Source organism: Rissa tridactyla, chromosome 2 (assembly GCF_028500815.1).
Source record: "Rissa tridactyla isolate bRisTri1 chromosome 2, bRisTri1.patW.cur.20221130, whole genome shotgun sequence".
NCBI lineage: Eukaryota > Metazoa > Chordata > Aves > Charadriiformes > Laridae > Rissa > Rissa tridactyla.
In genome coordinates, this window is record NC_071467.1 from 89,532,767 (window position 1) to 89,538,766 (window position 6,000).

The following is a 6,000-nucleotide window of genomic DNA, read 5'->3' on the forward strand; positions in this document are numbered from 1 at the left end:
AGTGAAGCTCTCTAACTGCCTGGGTTTTGTGCATCTGGAGCAGGAAGGGGCAAATTACAAACTCATTTACATCTATCTGCCCTGTTAGTCTGAAGGGGCAATTTGTGCAGCAGGAAGACAGGGAGGGCAAAGTCATTTGCATCTGAAAGGGGTGAAATGCCTTGTCAGAGCTGAAGGGCTGTTACACAGCTTAAACCGTGGAAGCTGCTGGGGCTCCTCTCTCCTTCAGAAGCCCCAGCCCTGGATGTGATCTCATCCCAGAGATTTCAGAATCTCTCTCCTCGCCATCCCTGGCGTCCCCCAGCCCATGCTGCTGGCGCTTGGCCACCTGCACCAAGAGGGTGCCTTGGCAGGGGTCCATTTTGCAGCAGTCGGACCAGCAAATGCTGAGCCCTTGGCCAGCCCAGGACATGGGGGGATGCTGCAGCATCAGCTTGCACTGATGAGGGCTGGGAGGGTTTCCTCTAACGCCGCTCGGTTTGACAGACCGTGCTACAGAGCTACATCGGCTCCAAGGGCTCCTCTGCTCCCTTCCCAGAGCCCAGCACAGCAGCAGAAAACCTATTTGTGTAGAAAATAGCATCGGCAAAGCAAGCAGGCAACTCCGGACAGACTCAGAAACGGACTCAGAAACAGCTGTGGAATTTCTCTGGAAGAGCAAAGGGCAGGAAAGTCCAGCCTCCCATCCCACTTCCAGCCCACCCATCCACCGGATAGAGGCAAAACATAAGAACAGGAGAGAATTTAAGGCATGCCAGGATCCCAGACTCCGGGAATTAGTTTCCCACGTTCTCCACAAAAAGAGAGCACTAACGCACAAAATCTACTGCCTTGAACTTGGATTGCACACCATTTACTCAGCTGAATAACCAGGCTCAAGCCACTGGAATTACTTGCCTGAATAACTGCCACCTGATGCACAGAATGGCCGCAGAACTGGCTGACAAATAAATACAAGTATACAGAAGGCAATGTAAGACCACCCTTTTAAAAGGCTGGTGCCCTCGGCCAGGTCCCGAAATCAACGGCCATGTGGTCAAACCCACAAATCACTGGGTCTTTGGTGGAGTCGTGCCAGCTGCTCAGGGCATCATCTAGATCACATGCATCCCTCTAGGCCTGTATCCTCACCAGGCACCATCAACTGATGAGGGTCACAGTCTGAAAAATATTTCACTGACTTAGAAAACTAAGTTTTGCTTGAAAGGATGGCTTGAGCATTTAAGAGTATAAGCTTCATTAGCCTCCAGGAAGACTTCAGGTCCCAAGCGCAAACTAATCTTCCTTAAAACTCCAGCAGAGAAGCACTACTGCTCCTACTCTGTCAGTACTGGTCCTAGGTAAGGTCAGCTCTTCCGTACGGAACCCAAACACGATATGGCATTTGTTCTCAGCACCACGCAAGTAAAAAAGGTGTGTAGTTCACATCCCGGAAAGCTTACGAGAGGCAGCCCCGAGCTTAAAACCTCTGCATGCAAGTTTCCTCGTGAGTATCCCTTTTTAATTTCACTGGTACAACACACATGACCAAAGTTAAAACTGTGCTGAAGCCTCAGTCAGATTCTGACTGATGGAGCTCTTGCTCCAGTTCATCGAGGGGTCAAGGTGAGAACCCTGAACAGAAGCCAGGAACAGGTACGACAAAAACATACGCAGGGATTTTGGCAAAGCTGGAGGCCCAAGTGAGTCACTTAGGGAAGGGTGACCAGCACCCAGAAACATCTACCTGCCCGTTCCCTGCACGCTCTGCTAAGCCATAGCATATCTCTGGGTGAGCGGCTCGTTCTGAGTTATTACATTTGCATGTATAATTTAAGCACACTATGTTAAGGCCGAAATAATATTTATTGTCCTGCTGGCATTTCTAATCTGGATATTCCACAGCACTGTCAAAGACGCTTCATAACACGCGTATAAAACTTCTATCAGGTGTGACCCAACCAACTCTCCTCCCCCCAGACAAGCAGCAGAAAACAAACACCTTTGTCATTTGCCTTCACATACCTGGCAAGCTGTCCAAACCCTCCGACAGGTTTGAACCAGAGGTTTGGGCTTTGTAACTACACTGCCAAAAAAAGCATGTGCGTGGCGGGAATTTTCCACACAGCCCGGTCCCGACAGTCACGGACACACCAGTGCCACGGGGACAGCAGCAGCACAAGGCTGTCCCAGCTCCGTAGTCCTCGGCCAGGGCTACTTTTACGTTTCGCCTTTCATGCAATTAACAAGAAGCAGAAATCCAGTTGCGAACCGCTACATAGCCAAGAACGGCGTTTCCAGCAGAAGCTTTTTTTTCCCAAGTTGCTATTATTATCATCCCATGAGCTCTGCATTAGTTCAGACTCAGTGGGCATTTGAAAAAGGCCCGTGACCCCAGCCTGGGTACAGAAAGGCTAGAAACAGGACCTTCACATACATCAGGAGCTGGAAGGTTACAAATATTTTCCAATGGCCTCAATCAGACCCAAAACCTAAGCAAATCCGTATCACAAGAAAACATTTCTGAAACGTACTATTAAAAAAAAAAAAAAAAAAAAACCAAAGAAAAAACCCAAACAAACCATATCGGTGAGAGGGAGGAAAAGAGTTTCAGCGAGAAAACAAGAACAGAGGAATCACTATGTTTATACTTCAAATAATGGGACCTTATCAAAAGCCTGTTTGCTTCTTTTTTTTTTTTTTTTTTTGTAGATACCTATTACACAAACACCCACCCTTAATGCCTCCCCAGCTCACAGCCTGTGGCACACATCTTAAGCGTATGCACATTTCAGAAGAGGCAGAGAGCTGTTACCGAAAAAGTCCCTCCACCGGACGGCATGTCGGAACAAAGCGCTCGGGTGATGGATGTCGGCAGGGTTCGTAAATCACATTTTTTTGCAGCTCGACCTCAGCCGGGAGGCAGCACCTAACGCCGTAACAAACTCTGCGGAGCGGGGATCCTACCTGGCCAGGGGAGGGGGGGGGGTTCACGCCTCTCCTCTTGTCTGGTTTAAAAAAAAAAAAAAAAGAAAGAAAATTAAAGCCTTTTTCAAAAAACCCGGCGAGATGTCTAGCACTTCATGACAGCACCCGAGTTACCGCATATCTTCTCCGCTAACTGCCAGCGTAAGGAAGGGAGGGGAAATTAAAAAAAAAAAAAAAATCAACCTAAAACCAACACCAAACCTCCAACAGAAACAAAGGACACCCCCCCACCCCCCCTCCAAAAAAAATAAAACCCCACCCTTCTATAAGTTATCCGAATTTACTTGCTCACGAAGCACAGGGATAACCCTCCTCCGCTTGAAGCCCGCGCTGATGCGATGCAGGCGCGACCCTGCCGGCTTTCAAAGTACCCTTCGCGCCCCGCCGCCCTCCCGGCAGGCGGCGGGGAGCGGGCGGGCAGCACCGCGCACCCTCCCTCCGCCCGATCTCCCGCACCTCGCCCGCCTTCGCCCTCCCCGCGGCGGGGGCGGGGGGGGGGGGACCGGCGCCGCGGGAAAGGCGGGTGCCGGAGCCAGGAAGCGGCGGCGGAGCCCCCGCTCTGCCCGCAGCGGAGCCGTGCACGGCGGGGCCGGGCAGGGCAGGCGGTTACGAAACCCGCGTCTCCCCCTCGCCCGGGCGGGCGGGATGGCGGGGGGCATCCGCGCCCGCGGCGGGGAGGAGGGAAAACCCCCACCGCCGCCACCACCCGCTGGATCTACCGCAGACGAGCATCGCCCGCTGCCCCCACACACGCACCCCGAGGGGGCCGGCCGGGAGGGGAGCCCCGCCGGCGGGGAGCGGGCGCCCACTGACCTTGCCGCCATCCGCCGCCGCCGTGCCTGCCCGCGGGGTGGCAGCCCCGCGCCCGCCGCAGCCGGCGCCCTCGCCCCGCCAGCCGGCGCCGCCCCCCGTCCCCGTCCGTCCGTCCGTCCGTCCCCACCCCCGCCCCGCCGGGGTGCGGGGCCGAGGCGGCGGAGAGCGCCGGAGCCGCCCCGCAGCCCGGTGCGCTGACCCGCTCTCTGCCCGGGTGGGAGCTCCGGGTGGGAGCGCGGCTGCCCGTCGGAGAGCGGCGGGGCCGGGACACACCCCCCACACTCCCCTCGCCGAACCGGGCGGGGAGAGGCCACAGCCCGGGACACCCCCGTCCCGGTCCCGGCGGCCGGGAGAGGGAAGATGCGGCGGTCGGGGGGCAGCTCGGTGGTTGGGAAGGGCTCTGCGGCTGTAAAATGCAGCGTGTTCTGCCTGTCGGCACAGGGCGAGGGGTAACCGCACCCGAGCGTGTCCCACACACCCACCAGAGCTGCCGCCACCAGGTACAGGGGGCTGTTAAAGACCCCACGCAAGGCAGGTTCCCAGGCTGGAGTAACTGGTGCCTTCCAGCCCTGAAGACCTTCGTTCCCAGCTGGAGGCTTAGATCTGTGTTACTGGTGCACGTTAGAGCAAGTAGTAGGTACATGTGGCATGTTGTCTGGGCGTAGCAGCCGTTGTCTGACCATAGCAGACCCAGAGCTGGGTGAGGGAATAAGGCCTCCCTTTTATTCATTGCACCATGGCCTATGCCTGCTACAGAGCACAGGACCACGGACCTGCAGAGAAAACAATCCTATTTACATCAGCGGTGAAAGAAAAAAAATGCATATGTACCTCCTAGTGCCTCACACGGGATCAGCGATGGCAAAGAGCAAGAGCTACAAATGGCAAGGGCAGACATGCGTCCTTCCACTCCTCACTGCCTCGTCTTTCTGCAGAGCCAGCGTTGTTTTGGGGCAAACGGGTGTGAAAGCAGACATGAAGGTTATCCAGGTGCTGGCTTTGGTTAGAAGAGCCCTCTCCTCCCCAGCTTCTGCAGCTCCACGCTGAAAGCATTGCCTGTGGAGGAGCAAGGCCTCTATAGTCAGCATAAAAAAGCAGTTTCACAAAAGTCTACTTGGTTTCCTCCCCTTCCTTCTCCCCCCTCTCCTCTGCAATGGGGCTATTTGCAGAGCAGGGTCTCCAGCAAGCCAGGCTTATCACTCCGGAGAGACTACAGTGCATTCACTGGTGCAACTCCAGGTTCTGCCATAAATATTTAAAACTCAATTACCACTTTCAGAATGAACATTCAAAGCAGATTTTCACATCCCACAGTGTTTCTTGGTTCAAACCTTCCTAATCAAATAATTGAGATAAGACAGAAGCAAAATAGGCCAAATTTCAGCCACCAGTTTGAGTCTGGTTCCTCCCTCATGTCTGCCTCTGAAGCACTACTCGCTACCATCTCTGACCTCTCACGATGTATTTTACACCACAGGCATCGTTTTCGCACATGCAGCTGACTTTCGCTTCTCTGCTGATCGGCTAGAAGGTCTGTGTGAAAGATTTTGCTGCTCTCCCCTCCCCCTGCCCAGCTGATTAATCTGAAGAGCAAACACTAAATGCTTCTCCAGAGGCTTCCCTCAGCTGGGCAGGGGGACGGGGCTGCCTGCCACCCCCCCTCTACTCTTGGGAACGGGCCATGACCCATGGCATGTGCCCTGACCCACAGCATCCCACCCCAGCCACTCACGGTTCTCCAGGTTTTGTTCAGAAAAAGCCTTTGAGATGCTGGGGATGGGGCTGCGCGGTTGTTTTTACAATTTAAGGAGATCCTTACGCCAAATTCACATTTGGTACTTGTGTAACATCCTGTTTTTGAAGAGACACGCCAAGTTTGGGAGGCAGAGCTCCTTACATGCCTCTCTGTGCCAAGTCCCTACCATTCCCTAGATCAATCCCCCCCTTTCCTCCTTAGAAAACAAGTGGCAGCTAATGCCCACAAGCAGTGCCACCGTACCAGATCTCCATGGACACAAGAGAGGAAAATTCATTACAAAATGGAAACAAATGTCCCTCTGACTAAGCACCGGCCAGCACTGCTGCAAATGATGTCCGCCAAAGAGGCCAGGGACCACACAGATGTAGAGAACGATAACCCAAGACGGATCCTGCAAGGCAGTGTTGAAGAGCATTGGCATGATGGTGTTGTTAATTATACTGCTATTGCTGCTGCTGTGG

At 54.1% G+C, this 6,000-nt stretch overlaps 1 protein-coding gene across 5 annotated transcripts in view; it reads right to left on the minus strand.

Annotated features, from left to right (window-relative positions):
* Positions 1-3,860, minus strand: part of RNF152 (ring finger protein 152) — a 51,380-nt gene extending 47,520 nt beyond the window's left edge. For 2 of the 5 annotated variants that reach the window (XM_054190433.1, XM_054190435.1), the window contains exon 1: positions 2,715-2,922. The gene's annotated coding sequence lies outside the window, so the exon portion shown is untranslated. Of the gene's footprint in view, positions 1-2,714; positions 2,926-2,946; positions 2,988-3,251; positions 3,398-3,780 lie in introns of those variants that run through there. The other 3 variants (XM_054190426.1, XM_054190429.1, XM_054190436.1) reach the window with 3 other exon arrangements.
* Between the last annotated feature and the right edge of the window lie 2,140 nt (positions 3,861-6,000).